The 26,977-nt window shown below is 50.2% G+C and overlaps 1 protein-coding gene across 2 annotated transcripts in view; it reads left to right on the top strand.

The window, feature by feature from the left end:
• Positions 1–430: 430 nt before the first annotated feature.
• The window catches only part of Tmem63c (transmembrane protein 63C), a 76,716-nt gene continuing 50,169 nt past the window's right edge, over positions 431–26,977 (top strand). The window contains exons 1-2 of one of the 2 annotated variants that reach the window (XM_036205897.1): positions 431–478; positions 11,209–11,348. The gene's annotated coding sequence lies outside the window, so the exon portion shown is untranslated. The other variant, XM_036205898.1, reaches the window with a different exon arrangement.

Consider the following 26,977-nt stretch of genomic DNA (forward strand, 5'->3'; position numbering starts at 1 on the left):
ACCTTAGCGAGGTTGAATGTCTTTCCTCTCTCCTGGATAGCTGGGCTATGGCTAGGAGGCCTCGGAGGAGAGTTTGAGGCGTGGGAGAGGGTGGGTGGGCAAGGCAGCTGCCGAGGCCCAGAGCCTCAGTCGCTGCAAACCTCAGCCAGGGAGCGGCAGCCTTGTGCATTCGCGATGGTCATCGTTTCTGATAGCTACAGGATTTCCAGGGCAGAGCCGTGGTCTCTGCCTACGGTCATCTAGCCCGGGTTCCCCCACAGGTCAGAGAAGCGTGGGGCGGGGCCGAGGTTGACTCCCACTGGGAGGAGCCGGGATGCCGCTCGCGCGGTGATGCAGAGGGGAATTTGCTGACAGTCCCTTGCCAGGTGGAGCAGGCTTCACAAGGCCTGGAAAAAGGAGGAGGAGGAGGAGGAGGAGGAGGAGGAGGAGGAGGAGGAGGAGGAGGAGGAGGACCCGCCGGCGGCAAGGCTCCTCTCAGGTAGTGTTGACTGTCACTGATCCTGGCAGCCCGAGCTCCTCGCCTGGGGCTGGCGCTGGCTGTTGAGGGCTCAGATACCGTGAGCTTGGGGACTGTCGCTTCTGGGAGAAGGGATGAGAATCCGGGTCCTCAGCCAGGGAGGGGGCGGGGAGGGAGAGCTTGCTGAGAGCTTTCGGCGGCGACCTGAGACTGGACGGGAGGGATGGGAGTGGGGGAGACTGCGCCACATGTGGAGCACATTGGCTGTTCCTCCGCATCTATCTAAGGCAGGCTTGGGCTAAGCGGCCCACTAGGAAGGGCCTGGACTCAGGAGACCTGTCTTCATAAGATGCCGGGATGGAGGTGGGCGGGAGGCTTGCCTGGGGGTCCCTGCCTCTTGTCTGAGTAGGTGGGAGTTTCTCTCAGGGCACCCCACCCCATCCATCCAGGGACTCCCCAGGGCTCTGCTGCCCACGCACTGGGCTGGGCTGGGCTGGAAGGAGGCGGTCTACTCCAGGGTTTCCGTAACCACAGCATCACCGATGGGCTGTGTGGGGGTCTGTTTCTAGGCTGGGCAGCCTGAGTTTCAAGGTGGCAGGGTCCTGGGGGCGAAGGATGGCACCTTACTGTATATGTTTTCAAAGACTGGATCTGCCTCCAATCTCTACTTGAAAGAAACTTTGGGTTTGGAGGAAGATCCTGGGGCAACTGAGGTCCAGGGGTGCTTTGACCTGACCGAAGTCACTCGGCAGGTCCACAGAACTGGTCTCCCAGGTATAATCTACCCCCTCTGGAGGAATGGCGGCCAGTCTTGCTCTCTAGCCCCCCGATCTTCTCTGTGCTGGATCCCCACCCGGTGCCCCCCTCCCTCATCCTTTAGGATACAGGGTGTTACAGTTTCAGCATGCTTGGGGAGCCAGAGGTGTGGGCACCCGCGGGGATTGGAATTGGACAGGAAGAAACTGCTAAAAAGTGCTCATTAGGCTGCAGAAGGGGTTATGTGTACCTGTGGGTTCAGGAAAACAGTAAGAGGTGGCTTTTAATGGCAGAGGAAGTCCCCCAGTGTTCCCCATTGTGCCACCCTTGATGGGGGCCGGTGCAAAGTTCCTAGGGAGTGAGATGGTGCTCAGGGGAACAAGGAGATGGACTTTTTCTTCCAGAGGCCCTGGAGCCCGTTCCGGAAGGGTTGTGGAGGCTTTGGGGGGGGGGGGGATGCCTTCTCTTGGCTTCCTTCCTTCTTGTTCTTGTGCTCTCTGATCCGTGTCCCCAGATAAAGCGGACTCCACTGAATCTGCGGTCACCCTAGCTGAACTTCTCAAATTATCTCAACCTCCTTCTCCCTGGAGGTCTTTTCTTGGAAGGGAACTGAGGCAAGGCACAAGCAGAATCAGTGGTGGTCTGTCTCTGTGCACAGAGGCACAGGGGATACTGTGGGCTGCTCTACACCTCTCCCCTGGATAGCCCAGGGCAGACCAAAGAGGCCTTCTTATTATTATTATTCTGGCCTCTCCTCCTCCCCCACTGCCCTAGCCCTGGGAGGTGAGGGTGTGAATGACCTCTGGCAGGTGGGGCCTGATATGAGCAGATCCAACATGGTCTCCTCCTTCAAGGAATGTTTGCTAGTTACTTGGTAAGGAGACAGCCTGAAGGAGAGAGACAAAAATCACTTGGTTACCTGCCAGCCACGTCCCCACAGGGCTACACTGTCCTATAGAGCCATCGGAGCCAAAGTCAGGGGTCTCTCCTGTCTGCTTAGCTGCAGCAGTAGCTGTGAGCGTGAACACAGCTCTGAACCGTAGACAAGGGGACCTGCTGTCTCTCTGAGAGCCCAACAGGACAAGAGGTTCTGACCAGCCAGGTGAAAGGTGTTGCTATGTGCCTAGCTGCTTTCCAGAGATTCCCTGAGTCGAGTCCCTGAAGCTGGGTTCCAGAGAGAAGCACATGCCTTGGGCTGCTAGGTGGTCACTGGGATTCTCTGGGGACGATCTGTGGGAAAGACGGGACTCTCTAGAAAACTCTCTTGGAGCTGGCTGTTTATGGGGTGGCCATATCGTGCCAGAGAAGAGGACCCATCCACCTACCACCTCCACTGGGGCCCTTCCCCAGGAGGAAGGCCATTGTTCACAGTTCAGGAAATTGGTAGTGTGTTTCTCTCAGCCTAGCCATGAAAGGTCAGGCCTCAAAAAGTCCCCATCTTACCCCCGGGCCATCTCACTCCCACGGAAGGAGAATCAGGCCTATAGAACTAAGGGCCTGTTCTGGACCAAGAACTATTTGCTGGCACTCTGCCCTGAGTTCCCCTACCTGACATCTAGGCATGAACACACCTTCTCCAGATGGGTGGGAGGGCTTTGAAAATGAGTCAAGTATTTATTACAGAAAGGAAGTGTTATTCTAGGAGCCTCTGGCCTACATGGATGCCATCTGTTTCCTTCCTTGAGCGAGGAACTATGGCCATTCCCTCTATGTAGGATGTCCCCTTTCTCTGTGGCCAGTCTAGGGTCTCTTCAGTCTTAGACTAGACCTCCCAGCCCTCTTCCAGTTATCCTCTGGCCTTCCTCCTCAGTTGACTAATATTAACATATTTAAAAGGGTTGCCACCCAGAGATGCTGATGTCTAAAGGCACACTGGACATCCCCACAAGCCTGTACCTTCCTACCAACATAGGAAACCCACAGACTTGCTCCTATGGCCCTTTCTGGGAGGCGGCTGGTTGAAGAGTCTAGAGATAATGATTGAAAAGTTCCGGGAACACTTTGCGATGTCCAGGCTACGGGAATCCGTGTGGCATTTAGGCTATGGGCAGGCTTTCACTGAGAAGGGCCGTAATGGAAGTGCTTAGGGGAAGTGCTAGGCAACTGTGTAAGATCAACAGCTTTTAGTGCCCTGTCTTGTTTGACTGCGGCCCAGCACTCTCTCCTCTCCCTCTCTTGAGAGAGCTCGGGCTTGAACAGTTAGCTTACTTACCCACCAGTATGCGTGTGTAGCCAGGACTCTGCTTTCTTGCCCATGAGTTAGTTGGCAGGGCCACAGTGAGCGCTAAGATGAGAACCCGGGGCCACTGAGATGAGTGTGTGAGCATTGCATGGAAAATGGGTTCTTGTTCTAGAGCTATCTGGATTGCCCAGGGCTAACCGACAGTAGCTCTTAGGAACATCCTGTGGCTAGAACTTGGGCTTCGTTTCTAGATCGGGTTACGCACCCAAGCTCCCACGTTCCTTACCAGTGTTCCTAAGGCTGGGACTGAGATATGCTGAGCCAGGGGCAAGAGGGTAGGGGCTCCCCATTGTCACCTCCTGCTTCCTTCTGATCATTCCCTCAGTGAAACAGAAGGGCAGGCCCATCTAGAAAACCAGAACTTGGACCCAGGTTTCCTAGGGTCCTGGCTCACATTTTCCCCACCCTTCCATCTGCTATCTTACATCAATCCTTTCAGGAGGTGGACCCAGTAGATGAGTGATGGCATGTCTCTGTGCCTTCATTTCCTGCTGAGTCAAGGCCTTTGATGTCCTTAGAGGGTCAGAGACAGAAAGACCATGCCAGCTTCTAGTGGGAAGCCACGCTGTCCCCTTCTCATCCCCGAGTAGCCCAGCCGAGGGAGGTGGCCCTGGAGATAGAAGCTTTCACACTGTGGTTGAGTCTCAGGATTGTGCCCAGATGGATGAATACTGGCCTCAAGCCATGCCCCTGCCTCAAGAGCAAGAGACTCCTGAGGTCTATGGAGATTCAGGGGAGCAATCCAGTCCAGTGGTCAATCAAGAAGATGGTTGAGAACGATCTTGGGGCCATTATCACCTCGGATGTCCAAATGACATTTGGCCAGAGCATCAAAATGCTGCAAAGAAGACTGGGCATGTAATCAAAGCCCTGTGGGGTGACCAGTATGTGTGGTAGGACTTGAGCATGGACGAACTGCTGCACGTGAGACAGTATTCAGAGATTGCTGAGGGCTGGGTTTCCTCACGTATTGTTACCTTCATTTGCGGTGCAGGAAACTCCCCACCCTGTATAGAGTCCTCAGGAAGATGGCTGCAGGGTGCTTGGTCACTAAGTCCCCTTTCCATTTGCTTGTCCTTTTATTTCTGAGTCACCAACCAACTCTCTAGGGACCTTTGGGATGACAGGCCAGCCATGTAAATTACTCAAGGCTCCATTAGAATTGAACTATTCCCTTTGGAAGAGCCTCAGGTTCCTGAAGGTCTGGGAGAAGGGAGTCATCCCGGAACCAGAAGGCATGTGGGTGGTAGGGCAGGAGGAGGTGCAGAAGGGGACACTACATAGTGTTACCAGGTCAGGGACCTCCTCCTGGCCAGGGTCACGTGTGTCCAGGTGTGAACTAGGCCAGGCCTGGGAAGACCGCAGACATCAGGTCAGGCATCATCTCCTGAGGTCTTGGTGCTCCATGGTTTCATGTGCCTTCATGGTTATTACTTCTGAAATCTCAGTAGGCTCCAGGGAAGAAATGGATCCAGTGAACTTTCACTAGATAGAGGAAAAAACAGAAACTGAGAGGTGGTGTGAGCCATAGCCTTGCATATGTGGCCACGGGGGTCTGACTCCAGCATACAGGGGTCTGACTCCAGCATACAGGGGTCTGACTCCAGCATACAGAGGTCTGACTCCAGCATACAGGGATCTGACTCCAGCATACAGGGGTCTGACTCCAGCATACAGGGGTCTGACTCCAGCATCCAGTTACATCCAGCGCTACTTGTGCTGTTGCTGGTTTTGCTTAAGTTGCTTAAGACCCAAGCACTTGGAAGTGAAGGTTGATGGTTTGTCCCCTTCCCCTCCATTCTGGGCAGGGTGCCCAGAGCCGGGGCAGCTGAAGGACAGTTCCTGTCACAAAAGCAAGTGAAACGGAAGGATAGGATTCTCCCCTCCCCCCCCATGTGCGGAGAGGTGGGGACCTAGACTATGCTCCAATCTGCAACAGCTCCTCAAGGCCCTCTAGGTAGCTGTCCTGGTGTGAGAGGGGCAGGTCAGGGGGAACCCTATCCCAGAGCCCTCCAGTGAGTCTGGGAAAGGGAGCTAGGCCAGAGCAGCCCTGGAATTTGCCATGTTGGGGAAAGCAGGCTTCTAGGCCAGGCTTGGTAAGATAAGGCACCCCAGGGACTCTTCCTCCTTATGTATGAGTCATTTTTGAACCTACCTTTGTCCTGGGCCTTCCTCACTGGCCCCAGAGCCTTCCACTGAGCACTTATGGGAAGTCAGAACCACTCCTCATAAACTGTGCCCTCATTCAGGTGCAGAGGGTCACCCCTCGCCAATGTATGAGAAGAGATGACTGATCACCCTGAAGTTTCTGCCACTCCCCCAGTTTCCTTCCTCATCTCCCCCTTCCCTCCTCCTCTCCCTCCTCCTCCTCCTCCTCTTCCTCCTCCTCCTTCTTCAGGCAAGATCTTACTGTGTAGAACTGACTGTCTCAGAACTCACAGTGACCTTGCCTGTCTCTGCCTCCCGAGGACTGGGATTAAGGTTGTATATGCCACAATGGCCAACACCCCCAGATCTTCTAGTCCCCAACTCCTAGTATGTCTTTGGCCAAGTGGGATCCTGAAAGAAGAGATGACTTTCTGACCCATGTCCCAGACTACCCCAGATCTGTCTCCATTCTCATCTGTTTATTTTCCTGTCCTTTTAAAATGCAAGCACGCCCTTCATGAAGCCCTCCATGGACCTCAGCTGGAAGAGGTCTGGAAAGCCCTGCACATGGAACCCGTTTCTTTTGCTAGACAGTGGGCTCATCCCTTTACTCACCTAGTGTTCCCAAGTCCTCTACACACATATGTCCACCGGCCACCTGTGGAGAGAGCAGGGACATGATAAATAATAATCACATTCTGTGATGACGGCAATGCAGAATGCCAGGGATGGGATAGTCTGACAAGGACACGTGGAGATGCAGTTGCCTGTGCTTTTAAGACTGATGGTTTCACATCTGGGTGTGCGGTGACCTAGAGACACTCATGCCCATGCAGAAGGTGACAGTCTCTGCAATATCTAGGGCAGCGACACCTGAAATGCAAAAACGGGTCCAGGCTGCTGCAGCCTTGTTACCGACAGCAGTGGAGGGGACAACCAAAGCTGGAGCACCTGGACGTTAGTGCAAGCAGCGTGGGGGCTGTTTACCTTACTGTTTCCTGAGACAAGATCTTGCTATGTTGCTCTGGTTGGTCTGCAGCAATCCTCCTGCCTCAGCCTTTTGAGTGCTGGGATTACAAACACACACATCACTCACTCCTGTCTGAAGTTTTTGTTTTGATTTTTTTGGGGGGGGGGGCACCAGGGTTTCATGTAGGCTTGTCTCAAGCTCACTAGGTGGAAGCAGATGCCTTTGAATACCTGATCCTTCTGCCTCCATCTCCCAAATGCCAAGATTACAGGCATGTACCCCACAACCAGCAGGGAGTTTTATTTTCTGTAAATTATACCTTGATAAGGCTGATATGTCTACATATTTATTCTGTATCACCACGAATAAATCTAAAAAAGATCTCAGAGCAGTACCATCAGTGACAATACAAGGTCAATAAAGTTATAAAACAAGATTGTATGATTAATAGAGATGAACAAGTTACAGCTCCTGCAGAGCTCAGCCCTGTGGTGATCTTTGGGGAATGGAGCTGAGACTTTTGGGCAAAGACTTAATGGAGCAGAAACTTCTGGGTAAAGACGTCTGGTTTGCCAGGAACACCCGTCTCTCACACACGCACACACACACACACAGTATGCACACAGGCATATTCACGCACTCATATAACATCTGAAGGGAAAATTATAGGATGTTAATATTTGTTAATTTCATTGGTTTTATTCGCCTATCTTTTCAGTGTTTAAATTGACTTTTATTTTCCCCAAAGGAAAGGCACCAACTCCTCCCTGAGAGGCAGGGTAGCGTCCTGGAGGAGGTGACCATTGAATGCTGAAGGAAGAGTGGGTGGTGGCAGGTTTAACCAGTGCAGGAAGCTGGGGAAAGGAAATGTGGAGTGTCCCAGGCCTGGTGATAAAGAAATGCAGGCAGCATTGAAATGTTTGATGAATGAAGCAACCCTTTCTCCACCACCTTCCCATTCTCTATGATTTCAGCACTTTTGTATTTGGGCTGTATGTAGACAGGATCCTGGGAAAAACTGTGTTGTATAAATTTGTGACTTTTATTAATTTATTTCAAAGATTTATTTTTAATTATGTGTGTTGGTGTGTTGTCTGGTTGGGGGTGGGTGGGGCATATATATTTGCATATAGTGTCTGTGAAGTCCAAAAACATCAGATCCCTCTGGAACTAGAGTTATAGGGAGTTGTGAGCCACCTGATCTGGGTGCTGGGAACCGAACTCAGGTCCTACGAGAGCAATGCAAGCTCTTAGTCGCCGAGCAGTCGATCACTCCATCCCTGATCTGATACCTTTTAAAGACTAGCTAACCTGGTGAAGGTTGGGGAAGCCACGAGACAAATGGAGGAAGTCCCACTTTAAAATGAAGAAATAGCCATTGGTACAGAGAAGGTAGAATTCTCAGAGAATACCGAGGTCCGCCATGTGCAAATCCATTCGAAAACTAGCTGAAACAATAGTTTCCTGGACAAAAATGTAAATAATTGGTTTGACTCAGGAGAGCTGGAAAACCCAAACAAACAATAATTATGGAAGGAGCCAAGTCCTCAAAAAACCCTCAACAGCCAAGTTTAGCAGTGTTTGTTGAATCTTACGGACTGGATAGTGGGAATGTTATTTAAGTACTACCAACCATACCAGGTCTTAGGGAAGGAAGGATTCCAGGCCATTCTGTGAAACTAGTGCCCCACTGATAACAAAGCACAGGCCAGCTGGTGTGTGGTACACATTCATAATTCATCAATTAAATAGCAGAATGAATGCTCATCTGTGAACATTGGTATAGGCCATGTAAGCTAAATAATAAATAGAATCGTGCAATATTGTATTTTATTTACTTATTCTGGATTAAATTTTTAAATGTTTATACTTTATATATTATGAGTGCTCTGCATGTATACCTGCATGCCAGAAGAGGGCATCAGATCCCATTATCGATGTTTGTGAGCCACCATGTTGGTGCTAAGAATTGAACTCAGGACCTTTGGAAGAGCAGCTAGTTCTCTTAACCACTGAGCCATCTCTACAGCCCCCTCTTGACTATTTTTCTTAAGATTTATTTTATGTATCTGAGTGTTTTGCCGGCTTGTCTGTGTGTGCATCATCTGCATACCTGGTATATCTATGGAGATCAGAAGAGGGCGTGCCTGAACTTGAGGTACAGATGGTTGTGAATCACCAAGTGAGTGCTGGAAACTAAACCCAGGTCCTCTGCAAGAACAAGAGCCCTTAACCCCGGAGCTGTCTCTCTAGCCCCTATTATTGATCTTTTAAGAAAGGATTTCGTGTAGCCCAGATTGACTCACTACATATCCCATGATGACCTTGAACCTCAGATCTTCCTGCCTCTACCTCCTGTGCCTAACACACACCACCACACCCAGCACAGGGCCTAAAGGGCATTTGATAAATATTGATAGATGTCTTTGTTTTTAGTGTGTGTGTGTGTGTGTGTGTGTGTGTGTGTGTGTGTGTGTGTACATTACATCTCCAACATTGTTCTTTACCTGAAATATGGTTTAATCTGTGCTGGAGAAGTGTGTGTTTGGGAGCTGCTGGGTAGGGGAAGGGGGGAGAATGAGAATATGGGAGGAAGGAAAGAAGGGAGGGGAAAGAGAAAGAATATCTGACCTGATGGCAATGAAGAGTTCTGAATTGAGAAGTGATCAGTTTTCAACTCATATTGCCAAAGCTAAAGAGTTTAATAATGGACAGAGGACAGAAATGAGCTTGATACAATGGCGTGTCTAAAACTGTCATCATGAAACCCATTCTGGAGTATGCTAGTTGAAATAATGAGGTATGTTGAGAAACATTGTTTAAAAAGGTGGATATGTGCCACGATGTTGGAGATGCAGAGAAAGCCGGAACTGCCTGTATTTCTAGAGCACTGCAAACTGCTTCACTTTTGCAGGACACCTTGGCTATGTATATGAGTCTCTAAGAGCCACATAAACGTCAACCCAGGGTTTTCTAGGGCTGACCCCAGAAGTGTTTATTGCAGCTTCTTGCCTCCAACATAGGAAAACAAATCAGGCATGGATGCATGCAGCACCTATAATCCTAGCACTTGAGGGGCTGACATAAGAAGATGGCCAGTTCCAGACCAGCCTGGCCCAGCCAGCAAGTTCAAGGCCAGGCCCAGTCACAGAAAGGGATGGAGGGACTATCTCTAAGTATCCAGCAGCAAGGTTAGAATCCTGTGGCGTGTAGGGCTTGAGTCAGTGAAATACTAACTATTGAAACCTGAAGATGTGGCTGTAGAGATGTGTGACGTGTATTAACGAACAAAGCAAGAGTGACAGGAACGTGAAGGTGTAGGTATATGTGCACGTTCATCCATATTTGGGGAAACTTAGAGAAAATTACAGCAAGGACATTAATGATCTTTATCTTCAGAAGTGCAGCAGAGCCCTGGGAAGGCAAGGGCAGTGTTCCCCATGCTATTTCCATTGTGTGGTTTCCTTGAGTGTGGACTCTCCACAGCGTGCTGTTTTCAGAATATTTTAGAAGAAATCACTTGTGAAAGGTAGAAAACTATTTAAAATGCCTTACCTTGAGCTTCAAGACAGGGTTTCCTTGTATACCAGCCTTGGCTGTCCTGGAACTCACTCTGTAGACCAGGCTGGCCTTGAACTCACAGAAATCCGCCTGCCTCTGCCTCCCGAGCACTGGAATTAAAAGTGTGCACCACCACCACCTGGCTCCTTCTTTTTCTTTTTTGGAAGTGCTGGAGACCTCATGCATTCTGGGCAAGTTCTCTGCCGCTGACTGACATCCTGGCCCCGAATTTCCATTTTAAGTTCCCTTTCCTGTAGGTTCATCTTGTCTTTCGTTGGCAATGTCAGACCTGGAAGGGCTCATAAGAGATTATAAATAATAATAATAAGAGATTATCCCTCCTTTCACTTCGTTTGAAGATAAAACCTGGAGATGTGTCACACAAACTGCCCAGGGTCCCTGGCTAGTCTCTGCAGACTTTGGGCTCCTCTGATGTTGCTTTTAGGAAAGGGGCTGAGGATGCTGTGCAGATTACAAGAGCCTCATCCCCGGGTGTGTCTACCGTCTCCCAGTGTATGCGTTGATTATGACCTCCCGTACCTTTGTGGCCAAGATGTGGACATGCCTAGGATCCCTAGGGACTTTCCTGGACGTTTGCTCTCTGTGGGCTGGCAGAGGGTTCTTTCAGTAGGCATTTCGGTAAGGTCTCCTCAGATGACTCTGAAGGAAGAGATGGCTGTGGCTCTGTGTGACCTCCCTTCACCTCAACACTGCTGGCTTTATGTCTAGGCTGAAGCACCTATCACAATGAAGGAAAGCAGAGCGCTTCAGCTCACCAGGGGGACAAGTGGCTTTGACACTCTAGTATAGTGCTCCGTCTCGATCCCCCTCCTCTGTCTACCTCTGCTTGGGTTGGACGGCTCACTCAGGTCACACTCTGAGCACTCGTTGGCCTCTGAGGTGCCCTTGGCCCTCCCAGAGCTCTCCCCAGGCTGGACCAGTGGGATAATGCTGACCAGCACATTGGGTCTAGGAGGGACCTGGCCAGCTAGGGCTCGGGGGAGGAGCTGATTACAGAGGACTGGGATCCCTGCCTGCCTATCCTGAGAGTGTTCTGCTGTCCCTTTGCCACAGAGCTTTGAAGGAACCACTTTTGTGGTCAGGAACTGGCGAGACACTGCAGGGTCACCTGGAAACATCTCCTCCCAGGAGAGTGGTCGAGAACGGGAAGACCTGGGAACAGCCTGAGCTCTTACCAACACCTGCTGCCCCAGGTAGGTACCCCCTGCCATCATCCGGCAGCCCTAGCACTGGTTACCACCCCCCGCCCCTGCAACCTTGGGAAATGTAGCCCTATGGTTCTCTCATAGCCTGTGGTGTGTCGGTCAGCACTTGGGAGTGGTCTTCTATAGATGTCTTTAACCACAGCCTGCCTGGAAGAGGCAGCAGGGACCTGATCCCTCTGCATAGGGCACCATCTCAGTCATCATCAGCTTGTCTGTCAGCCATGCCCCATTCTGAGCTCCTAGCTGGGACCTCTGTGTGGAGGGTCTTGCCCAGCTGCTCTGGTGTGGGGAGTAGGTTCAGGATAGGTCCAGGCAACGCTATTCTGAGCACTCCCTGACTTTGAGAACTCTTCCTCTTGAAAGAATTAAGACAGATAATATCTTGAGACTGCTGAAGCTGGCAGCGATCTCACTGAGTTAATCCAAGCCAATCCCTCTTTACTTCTTGAGTATCACTTAATATCAATGGTGAATCCAGATGTTGGCATTGAGCATCTCAGAGGAATCAGGTGTAATCCCATCAAAACGGCACAGGAAGCTTTCTTCCTGCTGGCCTCAGCCCAGCCTCTGCCCTGAGTACCTTTGCTCTCCTCTACCATATGGCCATTTCAACCAAGTCACACTCCTTTGTCCGGCATCCAGAGGTAGACTGTGTTACGAAGCAGCTGAGCATCTGGAGAAGTCTTTCTTTCCTGTTTGAGAAGTGAAAATGCAGATTGTGTCTTGGAGAAAGGATGGTGCAGCCCTGGGCACTGGACGGGGAAACTGTAATAGGGTGAGCTCTTTTCCCCTGAGAGTGTCTAAGGCCTCTCTTTCATGAAGGAAAAAGATGTTTGGATGGGCTTTTGGCCAAGAATATTGCGACTGTGGTTGCTATCCATTAAGGTCATCTTAGATTGAGTTCTTTTTAGTGCGAAGTGCTCAGGTGTTCTGTAGGCCTCATGACTTCCTCCTCCTTTCCCAGGAGAACCCTCCAGGCCAGGTGGCCTTGGCCACAGGCAGCCCTTACTCTGTCTCCCTTCAGGTCTCACTGGACAACCCTGCTTTCTCCCATCTAGGTGGCTGTGGGAAGCGACTGTGAATATTGTTGAAAGCCCAGGGCTCTGCAGCCACCTGCCAACCTCACCATCTTTGTGTACCACTCTCTAACCATAAAATGGGGGAAGTAATAAAAAGTAAAAAACCAAGGATTAAATAGGTTAAACCCTGTAAAGTGCTTGAACAGCATCTAGCATTCAGTAAGTGGCTATCATATTAGCTCTGCTCATTACTAAAGCCTGTTCTCTCCCAGCTATACCCAGATGCTTGGTTAACTTCCCTAAAGCACTGAGTAGCCATCTTACTCCCAGGGCATTCAGTCATCCATGGCTCCCTGTAGCCTGTGCCCTAACCTGCCCTTTAAGGGTCTTGAAAGCAGAGACTGGATGTATTGTATTTACGTTGTACACCGTGAGGAAATAATAAGAATAATGTTTACTGAGATAGGGGTGTACTGAATTCCCAAGGAGTAGGGGTGTAGCCACATGCAGCCCCCCACCCAGATTGAAGGTTGAATTCAAGCTCTGCTTCTTAACCATAGCCCTGATGTGAGCACAGCTGGATATGGGCTGTAGGCTCCACGGGATAAGGGTGGCTCTGCTTTCATCTGGGTCCATGAGACAGCAAGTGCAGTAACCCTATTCTAGACTCCAGCCCTGTCCACACCAGAGTGAGGAGAGGTCAGCTGGCCACTGTCCAAAGCAGACAGGGACTGCAACACTCTTTCAAGTTCAGGCCAGGCAGCAGACATGAAGTCATTTTCCTTGGCTCCTGTAGCTCCGGGCTGCTGGAGGTGGGCCGAAAGTACACAGGATCAGCACCCTGGACAGAGCACACTGCACCAATAACCCTGCATTCCCATGGAGAAGAAGCTGCACCCAAGGGAGACAGGATGCTTGGTGGAGTCGGGCAGGCCTGCGTTTAAAACCCAGTTCCTTTTCAAGTGCAGAGGCATTGGTTAGCCATGACCATAGTACAGAGGCATTGGTTAGCCATGACCATAGTACAGAGGCATTGGTCAGCCATGATCATAATGTAGAAGCATTGGTTAGCCATGGCCCTATATAGTGCAGAGGCATTGGTTAGCCATGACCATAGTGCAGAGGCATTGGTTAGCCATGACCATAGTGCAGAGGCATTGGTTAGCCATGACCATAGTGTAGAGGCATTGGTTAGCCATGACCATAATGTAGAGGCACTGGTTAGTTATGACCAGAGTGCAGAGGCATTGGTTAGCTGTGACCAGAGAGCAGAGGCATTGGTTAACCATGACCATAAACTTCTCTACGTCCCTGTTTGTCCACCTGTACAACTGAGAGAATTATTCCCCCTGCAGAGGGTAGAGACCACAGTGGGGCCGCCAGCCAGCCCCTTGCACAAGGGCCAGCTTCGCTTCACTCAGACCCACAGACAAAGCTGTTCTCAGTGCCACGTCCTGCAGCCTGCTCACTTTCCCTAGGTGCAATGTGCCTTGCAGGCTGCGGGCTCCATTCCAAGATGACAGACGACGACAGTGGTGATGTAGATGGGGGCGAAAGAGGATCAGTGCAAAGCTTCCAAGATTCCTGGCAGGGTGAGAAGCAGGGAGGGAAGCGACACAGTTCTGTCTGATTTTCTCTGAGATTTTTCCACCAGGAGGCTCAGGCACTGCCAAGCCCCAGGAAGTGAGGGTGTGGTGCCAGAGAGGGAGCTGGTTCCCACAGGGCAGGCTTTCCTCTCCAACAAGCTCAGCAGCACTGTGTTTGTGCTTGGGTTATGGCCTTTAGGCTGGGACCTGAGATCAGAAGCATGTAAACTGGACACAATTCTGTCTTCCCAGGCCTTACCTCTGCTGGAGAAGGACAGGGCATTTGGCAAGCAGCTCAACTTTATTGAATTTTGCATTATTAATTCTTACTCCCCCCCCCCCCCCCCGAAACAGGATTTCTCTGTGTAGTTTTGGAGCCTGTCCTGGATCTTGGTCTGTAGACCAGGCTGGCCTCAAACTCACAGAGATCCGCCTGGCTCTGCCTCCCGAGTGCTGGGATTAAAGGCGTGCGCCACCACTGCCAGGCTAACTCTTACTCTTTCAGAGACAGAGTTTCCCTAAGTAGCCCAGGCTAACCTCAAACTTGTGTCAATGTTCCTGCCTCTGTTTCCCAAGTGCTAGGATTATAGGAGTATACCATGAGGCCTGCCAAAGCAGTATAAATTCTAGATTAAAATATCTTAGGGGAAGAAAAATGTAATATGGAAACAACAAACAAAAACCCAGAGAGAGAAAGGAGTCTCAGGAATGCCTCAGAGCTGTGTCATTAAATAGGGCCTCCAGAGGGCTGGAGAGGACCTGAGTTTGGCTTCCAGAACTCAGGCAAGGTGGCTTATGGTCATGTGTAACTCCAGCTTCAGGGGGTCTGATGCCTCTGGCCTCCACAGACACCTGCACTCATGTGCACACACTCACATGTGGACACACACACACACCCCTATACATAATTTTTAAAACATAAATAAAAATTTAAAATTATAATAGGTAATTAAAATTATAATAGATAATTAAAAACTAGGGTCACCCAAAGCAGATCTTACCAATAACACTTGAGACCCAAACTGCTCACCTTGGGAGTCCCTGGTGGGTCTCAGGACTCAGAATCAAGGCCTAGTGATTTCATGAGCGCTTAGGACAGAGGCAAGATCTAGAAACCCTTCTAATCTCAGCCCAGACAACACCATACTTCCCTTCAGTATTTCCATGGCTCCCCACGACCTACACCAAGAAGCACAAGTCAGCCAGGCTGTCTTTGAACATCATGGTCTGTCCAGTTTGCCTTTCGCTCGGCAGACCCTTTTCTCACTGCCTCTGTAGCCAAGCACGTCATTTTTTGAGTATCATATTCTCCACTTCCCCCCCCCCCACTTTCCCTCTCTCTACTGGTTTCTACCAGGGTACAATCTCTGCTTTCAAACTACACCTCCCGAAGTCCCTTCTGCCCCAATGGTCCCTGAGGCTATAGCGTCAGCATGTACCTTGTTTTGTCCTGGGTTTGGCTTAGAATTGGTGTCTGGTCTGCCACCTGGGTACATGCTGAAGCCTTGGCCTGGGTTCTTCCACCTCCAGCAGGGGTTGGCTCAGTAAACATGGGCTGAACTTTGTCCATGGTTAAAGGTCCCCATGATAGCAGGACAAGCAGGGTGAGCCTTTGGCCCACTTGAATGCCGGAGGTGGGAGAGAAAAGGGAACACGGGGGGGACAATGAAGGGAAATCAACAAGGAAGAGAGGAAGAACTCACAACAAGGAAGAGAGGAAGAACTCACCCTATTTTACTTAAACTGTGGCACACAGAAGGATTGGTCTCTCTTCTCCAGAAATAGCTACTACTCCCTCCAGCAACCCAGGATAGTATTTCTTTGAATTTAATGAGAATGTCTTTAGCTTTAGGCAGAGCATGCTTTCTCTAGTTCCACCTTAAGCCAAGGAAAAGCAAAGTCAAGAAAGAGTCTGGCCTCTGACTTGGGGCTTGCCTCTAGGTGAGGTCAGTGACCTCCCTAGAGCCATATGGGAACAGGAGGACTAGGGTGTGGGTGCACCCACAATTCCTGGAGGCTCTAAGAGCTATAGCCCCTCAACCACTTGGTTCTGCTCCTCTCCAGGGCTGACTGTTATCACTGGGTCTGTAGACAGAGAGGCCCCAGTACCCTCATGAGTACCCCATGAGCCCTGGGAGGCCAAATAAACCAGACCAGCATCTTCAACCATCTGGCTTCCACCACCCAACACTGGAGCAGCTTGCTTTTAGCAGGCAGCTGCTCTCAGAGCACCCCCAAGGCAGTCGGCATGGCTTCTGACCTATTTAGACAGATGGAGCCAGAGCCAGGGATGGGCTTCACCCTGGCCTTCATCTTATCTGAGGGTGGCGTATTTCCATCTGGGGACCCGAGCTCCCCAGGGAGCTCGAACACAATCTGGACCCACAACTGCCTCCCTCCCCTGCCTCCCTCAGCTTTGGCGCATTCAGTGGTCTGCTCTTGGAATGTCATGCCATGGTTGGCTGCCTTGATGCCCTTAAGGGCATGTGGCTGCGCTATTGATTCAGAGCTCACATGGTAGCAGAGGGTCCTGTCTGGAGTGGTTGGGGGTGTGTGTGGTTTAAAATGCCTGTGCTCGTAGAGTGCCTGAGCGGAGTGCCCAGCAGCTAGCAAGCTGTCAACTCATGAGAACTAAACTGTCTTATCTTTTAGAGGTCACCTTTGGCCAGCTCAACCTCTATGCATCCTTTCTGGACACCCAGGAGAGTCAGATGCTCCTCTCTGTGACTCCCACACCTTGCAGCCCCCTTACCCTGTGCCCTTTTAAAGAACTGCATGTCTGAACTAGAGGCTCTTAAGTTCAGGAGCCAGGTTGGGGCTGAACTGTTGATTCCAAGTGGAAGCTGTGCAGTGGGAGAGAGACAGCATGGCTAAGAGAACCACACTGACTGCCAGACTGTCTTCTCCAATGTCCACACTTAGATGGAGGGGCGCGCTACAGGGGGACCTTCCTGCTTCTCCCATAGACTTTGCTTCCATAGGGCAAGTTTTACAGCATGGCCCAGTGATACTGGCATCCTCCAGGGGCTTCTTAGAGATAATGCCTTCCAGTCCTGCCATCCCAGAACCTGTAGCAGTTCAATGTGTACCTTGTCATATAATCAAACAGTGACAAGGAGAGAAACTGACCAGTGAGTCCCTTGTGCTGTTTTTGTGACCACTCACCTCCTCTCCCTGAAGGCAAACTGCCAACAGTTTCTTCTGCACTCTCCAAGAGAAAATGGAGAGTGCACCCTTGGTAGGTACATATAGGGTTCAGCATTCTCTATATGCTGACTGTACTGTACTTTGCCCCCTAGACCATACAGCTGCTGCTCTCAAACCTGAAAGCCTACTTATGGGGTTCAGGCTCCCCTCACCTGACTTGGCATGCTTACTAATGGTCCTGCCACATGTGGCTGGCCTTTGCCTCTCAATTCAGTGCTCAGTGTGGCACAGATCAGGTATTTGATAAGGAAGCTCTATGTGGACTGCAGTGAGCTGTAAACAGCTGGCTGAGTCTGAGTGGGACTCGGGTGCAGCCTTTGGCGATAGAACCTTGGATGGTCAGAGCTCATCTTGGTTGCAGAAGGAGATGGAGTGGGGTGTCAGTAGCAGCATCCTATCTGGTTGCTTACTTGGTTGCCTGGGCACCTCTCCACGGACAACCTTTATCCTTCTGTAGCAGGGGCTGACTCTGAGATCAGGCCCTACTCCAGTGCATTTTTGTGATTCCCTTCCAGTCCTAGCTTCCCTCCCAACCACCTCCCACCCCTCCCTGGACTCATGCTGAAGATTTAATGAGCTAGAGGCGGAGGAGAGAATCATACCCTGGAGTCTCTACTCTCCTGTTGATGAGGAATGGAGCAGCTGCCCAGTCTTGCTGGCTGAAAGTGTAGTCCAGACTTGTTGCTATGGAGACAAGAATTATAGGGATAACTCAGGGTTGTGCTGGAGACTCAGCTTCGTCCAGTTGTGAATGCCTTTGCTCTACCGCCCTCAGATGGGAGGTGTGCCACATTTCTCTTTCTCTAAATCAAGGCGGAAACCTCCATGAACAGGTTCCAGCCAAGCCCCAAGGGACAGGGCAGGCAGGGGCTGTCAGAGAAGCAGCTTAGATGACAATATTTGTAAGGTCTCTTCCGGGCCATGTGCTCTGGGTTTGACATCACAAGGCCAAACAAGTCCCTCTGCCATGCTTCCTGACTTTCCCATCTTCAACAAATATTTGCAAAGCACCCAGACCTACCCGGATAGTAGAGACAGTAATGAGCAACAAAGGCTGGGGCTGTGTCATTAAGGAATCTGCCACCCCATGGGGTAGCCAGTCATGTGAAAGGGCAACTTGTAAGTAATCACACAGTGAACTAGGTCCTAACACAGCAAATCAGGCAACACCGAATGTGCTGTGTGTAAGTGGTTCAATTGGTTCCCTTAGTCCTCACAGCTACCCAATGGGGAAGATGATATTAATGCATCTATTTTATAGGTAAGGAAACTGAGTCACAGGGCAGTTAATAAACCTACTTAAAATCATGGGGCTACTACATAGCCCAGGCTAGGGTTGGACTCAAGGAAGCCAGGCCTAGGGACCCACAATTACATGCTGCTCTGTGTCTGCCTTGCAGGATTCCCTGAGGCAGGGGCATGGGCATGGTGCATCACCTGATTCCCCCCAAAGAAGTAAATATTAAACTGAGGTTAGTGGCAAAATGTGTTAGTAGTGGGAGGGGGAAACATCTGGGAAGAGAGACTAAGGTATGTCAAGGCTCTGGGGCTGTGTGCGTGTGTGTGTGTGTGTGTGTGTGTGTGTGTGTGTGTGTGTGTGTGTGTGTGCATGCGCGCGCGCGCAGGGGATTCCATAGTTATACAGTTGAAGGGAGAATCTGGGAGACAATGGATGAAAATGAGAGTTCAGCTAACGAAGTCTGAGTGTAAGGCAGGACCACCCACAGCAGACACTTGTTGACCAGAATAAGGAAAGCCATTGAAAGCCCTTCTACAGGATTCTATCCCCACCTTACTCAGGAAAACTCTTAAACACTCCAGATGGGGGCTCACTGGCCCTTGTCTGTGAGTTAGGCACTGCGGCAGACTTCTCCCACGCCGGAACTGCCTCTTAGCAAGATCTGTCTCCAGCCTCTCCTGGAATGAGCTTGGGAAGGGAAAGAACACACCCGATTCTTCTTAGCACTGCATGGGGGAGAACTCAGGACAGAATGATCGTCATAGGGGTAAAGGGGACATAGGAGCCTCCGGGAGGGCTGCCTGAGGGTGCAGAGCTGTGCTGACTCCCAACATGGCATTCTAATGGGCATGGGGTACCAAAGAGCCAGAGAATGCCAAGGCCTGTGAGAGCAGGGGGCCATCCATCTGTGAGAGCCGAGGCATGTTAAGAGGGGCTCCTGGTGGAAGGAACAGATTTGCTCTTCTTGAGGTGACAGCTGCCCGGAGCCACCAGGGGCCTGCACAGGGACCCCTTCCCCACTGACAAGTTACAGTTACAACTGGCAGAGTCAGAATACCTGAGAGACAGCAAGGGGTTTGGTGAGGAAAAGTCTGCAATGCCTGTGCCTAGAAAAGGCAAGGCTTCCCTTCAAAATACTACATACAATTAGGATATACTCATTTAGTTTTTGTTTTTCAGCCAGAAAAAAAGATTAAAGACCTCTGAAAGAACACAGTATAATTTTAAAGTTTTTTTTTGTTGTTGTTTATTCCTTAAATTAAAAAACAAAACCCATGACCCTCTAGTCTTAGAACATCAGTACATCCTGCTCTTCTTCTTCTTCTTCTTCTTCTTCTTCTTCTTCTTCTTCTTCTTCTTCTTCTTCTTCTTCTTCTTCTTCTTCTTCAAGATTTATTTATTATGTATACAGTGTTCTGCCTGCATGTGTGCCTGCACGCCAGGAGAGGGCACCAGATCTCATTACAGTGAGCCACCATGTGGTTGCTGGGAATTGAACTCAGGACCTCTGGAAGAGCAGCCAGTGCTCTTAACCTCTGAGCCATCTCTCCAGCCCCATCCTGCTGTTCTTAACATTTGTATCATGTACACACAGAAGCAGGATGCCACCCTCCTCATCCTAGGCTTCCCCAGCTGCCATCCAGCCCCTGGAGGCCTGGTGTCTGATAGCCTTTCACCTGCTTTGCTCCCTGCCCTGTCCAACTTGGGTCTGGCCACAGTGGCTGACTGTGACAGAGAGGCTTTGGTCCCTGGGTTGGTGTGGCAAGAGTCTGTCGACAAGGGAGAAAAACCTTCCTGGCAGGGAGAGGCAGCCCTGTAGGGCCCCAGAGGGAGGTGGCGGGGGTAGGGAGTGGGGGAGTCAGTTCACATAGCCTCCAGCCTTGACTTGAGTGGCTGCCACCTCCCTCCTCCTGCCACAGGCCTCTGCATTCCCTCCAGCTTGGTGACAGTGGGCTAGTACTTCGCCTCAGTTTATCAACCTGTAAAATGGAGCACTGACTCACGCAGCTCAGGCTGTTGCTCTTAGTTAGGCACTTGTGGAAAATAAATGATGGTTAGATAAAAGACCATGCCTGGCCTGTCACACAAGTCCCTGACTTCTTCCCTCTCTGTCTGAAGCTACACCCTGAAACTCAAGCCTGGAATTTCATTCCAGAATGGCTTTTCTCCGTTGACTTTTGCCTTGAGCCTGTTTTTTCTCCCTATGATTCAGAGGGGGCTGATGAATCCTTCCCCTGGGGCTCATTTCCCACCCCACTGCCATTAGCTCCCTGGCCTTGCCAGTCTCTCAGGCTCTTCAGGCTTAAGATTCCTCTTTACAAGATGGCAGGATCTAGCCGGTCTTTGCGCAGGACACAAAAACACTAAGCATGTTCAGGATTGATTTATTTAATGTGTATGTATGTTACATCCAAATAAGGATTTAATACTAGGCATTCCATGCTTTCAAAATGACCAAGATGGTAGATTCTGGGTGCTCAGAAGAACAGAACAGCCCAACAGACAGAGCATGTATCACAGTCAGGAGGGCTGCTCCTGGAGCCACGGGCTCCCCTCTGCTCCGTGGCAACCTAGGATCAGGATGCTCCTTCTGCACTTGTGACACTTGCCTTTCTCTATGCCCCCCCTCCCCAGGAGGCAAAGTCTGGCATTGAATCTGCTGTGAAACAGCCCTTCCCTCTTCACCAAGGAGCACAGCACAGCCTAAGGAAGACAAGCTCCTCGTCCCTTCCACCTTCTCAGTCTACCTTCGTGCATCTCTGAACCAATCTGTAGCTAGGACCCCAGCTGCAACAGACCATGGGAACTATAGTCTTTTAGCTCTCCAGCTTCTTCAACATAGAAAGGCACACAGGAAGGAGCCATGTATGGAGGCCGAGGGCCACCTACAGCACCCAACACTCAATCTAATAGGTGTGTTAACCCAGACAATTGATTAAAAGGCCTGGCACCATGTGTAGCATGTAGAACTTCCGCACTAAACACCAACTGCCTTTTTTTCCTTTTTTTTCTTTTTCTTTTCTTTTTTTTCTTTCTTTCTCTTTTTTTTCTCCCCGAGACAGGGTTTCTCTGTGTAGCTTTTGGAGCCTGTCCTGGATCTCACTCTGTAGACCAGGCTGGCCTGGAACTCACAGAGATCCACCTGCCTCTGATCCCCTGAGTGCTGGGATTACAGGTGTGCGCCACCACCGCCCGCCCGTTTTTATTATGATGTCAGGGACACCAGGGAGCAAACGCGACCCTCTCCTAAGCTCTGGCAGAACCTGCTAGGCTGCCTGGTGCTGTCCATGGTTCTGAGATTTACTGAGGGACTCAGCAGTGGCTGCTGGCTGCTCACACAGCAGGTCCCCCGCTTGGCAAACTGATACCACCAGGTCCACTCACCTTATACTTAGGAGCCTCCGAGAGAAGGCTGGCCTCGTCTTTGGAACAACAACAACTAACATTTGGCCCCCACAGTTTATAAAAACCGCGTTGTCTTTTTAAACTAGCCTTCATAATCAATCACCTTGGACCTGTCAGGGCCCACGGTGAACTCCACTTCTTAGGACAGAATACTGACTATTAAGAGGTTAGATGGTGTCACGAGGTAGTGGTGCACACCTTTAATCTCAGCACTCAGGAGCCAGAGGCAAGGAGGATCTTTGTGAGTTCCAGACCAGCCCGGTCTACAGAGGTACAAGAGAAACCCTGTCTTGAAAAACCCAGAACAACAACAACAACAACAGATGGCAACTAGTAAACAACCGAGTCAGAGTCACATCTGACCTCTTGACTCAGAACTATGTTCTCCCTCTCCTCCATAATTTTTTTTCCTACCTCTGAGTATGGTTTAGAAAGACCATCTTTCATTGAGTCTACTACATGCCCGTCATTGTCGGAGCACTAGGAAAAGCCCAAGAAAAAAGAGATGGCTCCTGATACTTGAACATCCCACAGACATTTCTGAAAAGACTGGCTGCTTGTGTGCGTGGAAGAACGCCAGGCCAACATCAGACAGCAAAATCCGTTTGTGGAGAGGGTGCAGACCAGGGCTGGCTCAGACTGGAAGTAGATGGTTTGTAGGGTGGGGCAGACGGCTCTTGGACATGTGGTGGGGGAAGAGCAAGATTTAAAGATCACAAGGTTACCATCACTTATCTATGAATCTCAGACTCTCATTTAAGGAAAGAAGGGAAATGTTTAGGTATCCACAACCCCTTAACTATATACAGACAACTCTTGGAATCTTAGAGGGTGGCCCTGCATCCATTCTGTACACAGAACCCAGCTCATTGGTCAGGCCAGGAGTGTTTGCGTTCTCCAAACACCTCCCAGCTGGTTCAAAGCCCCTTGCCCGCTCCACAAGGCTGTGAGGTCACTGAGAGTCCTAAATGGGATGCCAGAAGACCAGGTTCTCACCTCCAATCCACCCATTCCCAGGCTGAGGCAAGTGTCTGAATCCGCAGGAGACTCAGCTTCATCCCACCTCGCACTGAACACACTGTCCTTGGCCATAACGTCCTAGGAGATGGAAGACAGTTTGGAGCGGGGACAGGCTCAAGTCAGGGTGAGGTTCATGGCCAGCTGACACAGCAGGTCTGGAGGGCTAGGAAGCAGAGCCCCTAGTTCCTGTAACTCACCTGTCTGTTCTGTCCCTACTGGCAATGAGAGTAAGCCAAAGCCACCAAACTGGCTGCCTGGAAAGGGTGATGGGAGAGAAAAGGCGATCCAAAGGCCAGAGGAGGTGGGGGGAGTTCACATGGCCAGAAACTTGTTTATCTGTTTATGTCCTAGACCAGGGGAGATGATCTTTCCTGCTGTTAGAGGGAAAAGGAAGGTGATCATTATTGGAAAGACAGAAGGCCAGGTTGTGGTGGGGGCAGGCATGAACTACGGCTTTGTGCGCCCTGGTGGTGGTGGTGGTGGTGGTACATGTGTGTGTGTGTGTGTATGTGTGTGTGTGTGTGTGTGTGTGTGGGCTGCCCACTTTTCCTGACTTGTGACTACACTGATTCTCATCCAAACCTAAATACTTCCCTAATGGTCCAGTTCTTGCTGATTTATTGGATATGGGGAGGTTGACAGTGACTGGGCCCTGAGCAGTGCTGGGAAGCACAGCTGGATGGCTGCAGGGTGCAGCTTAGACCCTGGTTCTGTCCACCATGCTGTCACACTGCATCACCTTGAAAGACTAGGGAGGTTCTATCCCTGGTCTAGGACTTGGGCAAGGTCATCGTCTTCTTCCATCTCTGTCAGCACTGCCAGCGCAGTGGAGGGTAACGAGACACCTGGACTTGAGGACCAGCTCTGCCTCTTACCAGGCCCATGACCTTGGTTGACTTGTTTAAGTTCACTGGGCTCTGATACTTCTCTCCCTTGGATGGCTGGTTCTGGTGCCCTAGGGTCCTTGTGAGTGTTAGATGAAATATTGCTTAAATGGAAATGATTGACCCAGAGCTAATGCTCAGTAAATGTTAGCAATCAATAAATTGGCCCCTCCACAGAATGCCTTAGACCATCTTTTTTTTTTTTAAAGATTGATTTATTTCTAATTATATGTACTTATGTAGGGTGGGTATGTGTGCATGAGTTTAAGGGTCCATGGGGGCCAGAAGAGGGCGATGGTTCTTCTGGAGTTATGGGCAGTTGTGAAGTGTCCAACATGGATGCTGGCATCTGAATCCTAGTTCCCCGCAAGGGCAGCCAGTGCTCTGAACCCCTGAGCCACCTTTCCAGCCTCCCTTCCTACCCCAAGACCATCTTAATTCTGGGATCACTGAGACTTGGCCTTCTAATGTCTGGATCATCTGGAAGTGGAGAGCAGAGAGCCGATGTGGCTTGTTAGTTCAGCAGTAGGTCTGGATGCCTGGGAGGGAGAGAGGGATGGAGGGCGGAGTCAAAGGCAAAACTAGTTTTTTGGAATGTATTATATATATATATATATATATATTTTTTTTTTCATTTTACATACCAACCCCAGTTCCCCCTCCCTCCCCTTCTCCCGCCTCCTTATCTCCCTCCCACTCTACCCCCATCCACTCCTCAGAGTGGGTAAGGCCTCCCAAGGTAGTCAACAAAGTCTGGCATACCAAGTTGAAGGAGAGTCTAGCCCCTCCCCATTGGATCAAGGCTGAGCAAGGTATCCCACCACAGGGAATGGGCTCCAAAAAGTCAGTTCATGCACCTGGGATAAGTCCTGGTCCTACTGCCAGGGACCCCACAAACAGATCAAGCCACACAACTGTCACCCACATTCAGTGGGCCTAGTTTGGTCCCATGCAGGTTCCCGAGCTGTCAGTCCAGAGTCAGTGAGCTCCAACTAGCACCGGCCAGCTGTATCTGTGAATTTCCCCTTCATGATCTTGACCCCTTCTTCTACTTCTTCTCCTTCTCCTTCTCCTTCTTCTTCTTTTGAATGCTGAATGCTGTTTATTGAAGGAGGGAAGAGGTCTTAAATACAGGCTTACAGCACAATGGGAGAACCCCGGAGGGCAGAAATTCACTTCTGATGTTTTTTTTTTTTTAATTTTTAATTTGTTTTTTTATTTTTTGGAGCCGAGGATCGAACCCCAGGCCTTGAGCTTGCTAGGCAAGCACTCTACCACTGAGCTAAATCCCCAACCCCGCTTCTGATGTTTTACAGTCTTGCATCTAAGCTGTTAACACCCAATATGCTGGGTACACAGACAAGGAGCTTCCCTTATCAGGAGGGTGGAATCTCACAGGGAATTAGCATAGGGAGGATATCAAGGTCAAGCAATGCAACAGTTACCCCAAACAGGGGCCAGGGACCTACAGCCCCCCCACTTTACTGAAAAATGAGCTTCTGACTTAGGTTGCGTGGGACATCAGCAGGTCACCTTACCCGTCATGAAGACACCTATCCCGTCCTGCTTTTGACAATGGAAGGGAAGATGGGCAGGAGGGAGCTGGTCCCTCTCCATTCAGACAAGGTGTGCGACCATGGAGGGGACCTGCCTCACACACCAGCATTCTCATCACCTCTCTTGCCCCTCCTTGGCCCAAATCAAGAGTGTAATTTGATTTTTGCTCATGGAAAGAGCAGAGACAATCTGCAGTCTAAGGGTTAGTGGACTCTCCTCCCCACTTCTCTCCTCCTTCCTGTCCTCAAGTATAATGAACGGCAAGAAGGAGCCTATGGATGGTCCAGTAGGGGGTCCCTCAGCACCCTCTCAGTAAGCTGCTGACATGAAGGTGGCACTGGGTAATCCTGAGGGCTGATGTGGTTCTCAGCATTGTACAAGGGGATGTATGAACTGTCTTCCTCCATCATCACAAAAACCCTGTGAGGCAGGGCTGCCATTATGCCTGTCTTCCAAGTGCTGAATCTGAGGCTCAGAGAGGCAAGGGATGGTCACTAAGATAGACCCAGAGTTTAAATTACATGTCCTGGCTTCAGGTAGCCAAATTCGCTTCACTCCCCTGAATAGTTCTTTGTCTTCTGCTATTAAAGTCTTGTTCCCCAATACCTGCTACTCTAGGCACGCACCAGGTTAGTGTCCCATCGGTATCTCTAGAATCCTCCAGTTTCAAGCTTCATCCTTTGTTGTTGTTGTTGTTGTTTTGTTTTTTTGAGACAGGGTTTCTCTGTGTAGTTTTGTGCCTTTCCTGGAACTCACTTGGTAGCCCAGGCTGGCCTCGAACTCACAGAGATCCGACTGCCTCTGCCTCTCAAGTGCTGGGATTAAAGGTGTGTGCCACCACCGCCCAGCTTCAAGCTTCATTCTTAATGAAGAGTTCGTGCTTGGATCTCCAAAGAGCTTACTCTTCAGCTTTCTGCACTCCTCCCGTATAGCCAAGAGCTAGCTTAGAGCCACTTCTGGATAGGGGGATAATGGGATATTGTCTTTTAGGATTATTATAAAGATGAAGTAAGAATGCAAGTCTAGGATGGAGCATGGAGAAAGGCTGGGTGCTGCCTTAGGTTTCCATGGCAACAGCCTCCTCACTGCCTCTGCCTGCTGCCTGAGAGCTTGGGTGACAAGGTGGGAGAGGTAAACTATTCTCTTTCCTTCCTGCACCTGCCCTGCAGGCCAGCCAGATGGAGCTGAAACCGTGATCTGACTGTATTGTTGGGTAGAAACCCCCATACCCAACTCCAGGCTTACACTGAGACCTCATACCTGAGCGTCTTCCCATCCCTAAGCCACTAGTAATCCTCTCTCCAGTTCCTAAAGGTTATGAATTCCCTGAGGAGGATTCCATGTTTGTACTTCCAGGGTCTGCATGGGGCCTGGCAAGAGTAGATGTTTGATGAAGTAAATTCATCTTGTCTTTTTAAAAAATTTTTCTGTGTATGAGCGTTAAGCCTGTATTGTATATCAGGGTAACACAAAAGTGCCTATTGCTCATGGAGGCCAGAAGAGGCTGTCCAAACCCCTGGAACTGGAGTTACAGATGGTTGTGAGCTTCTGTGTGGGTCCTCTGGGAGAATGCAAGTGCTCTTAACCCATGAACCGTTTCCCTAGTCCCAGATCTATTTTGTTGGATGGGCTGATGGGCAAACCAGTGATCCCTCCCACTCTCTAGCTACCACTGTTTATTTGAACTTCTTCAAAACGC

The sequence above is a fragment of the Onychomys torridus genome, chromosome 14, assembly GCF_903995425.1.
Source record: "Onychomys torridus chromosome 14, mOncTor1.1, whole genome shotgun sequence".
Lineage (NCBI taxonomy): Eukaryota > Metazoa > Chordata > Mammalia > Rodentia > Cricetidae > Onychomys > Onychomys torridus.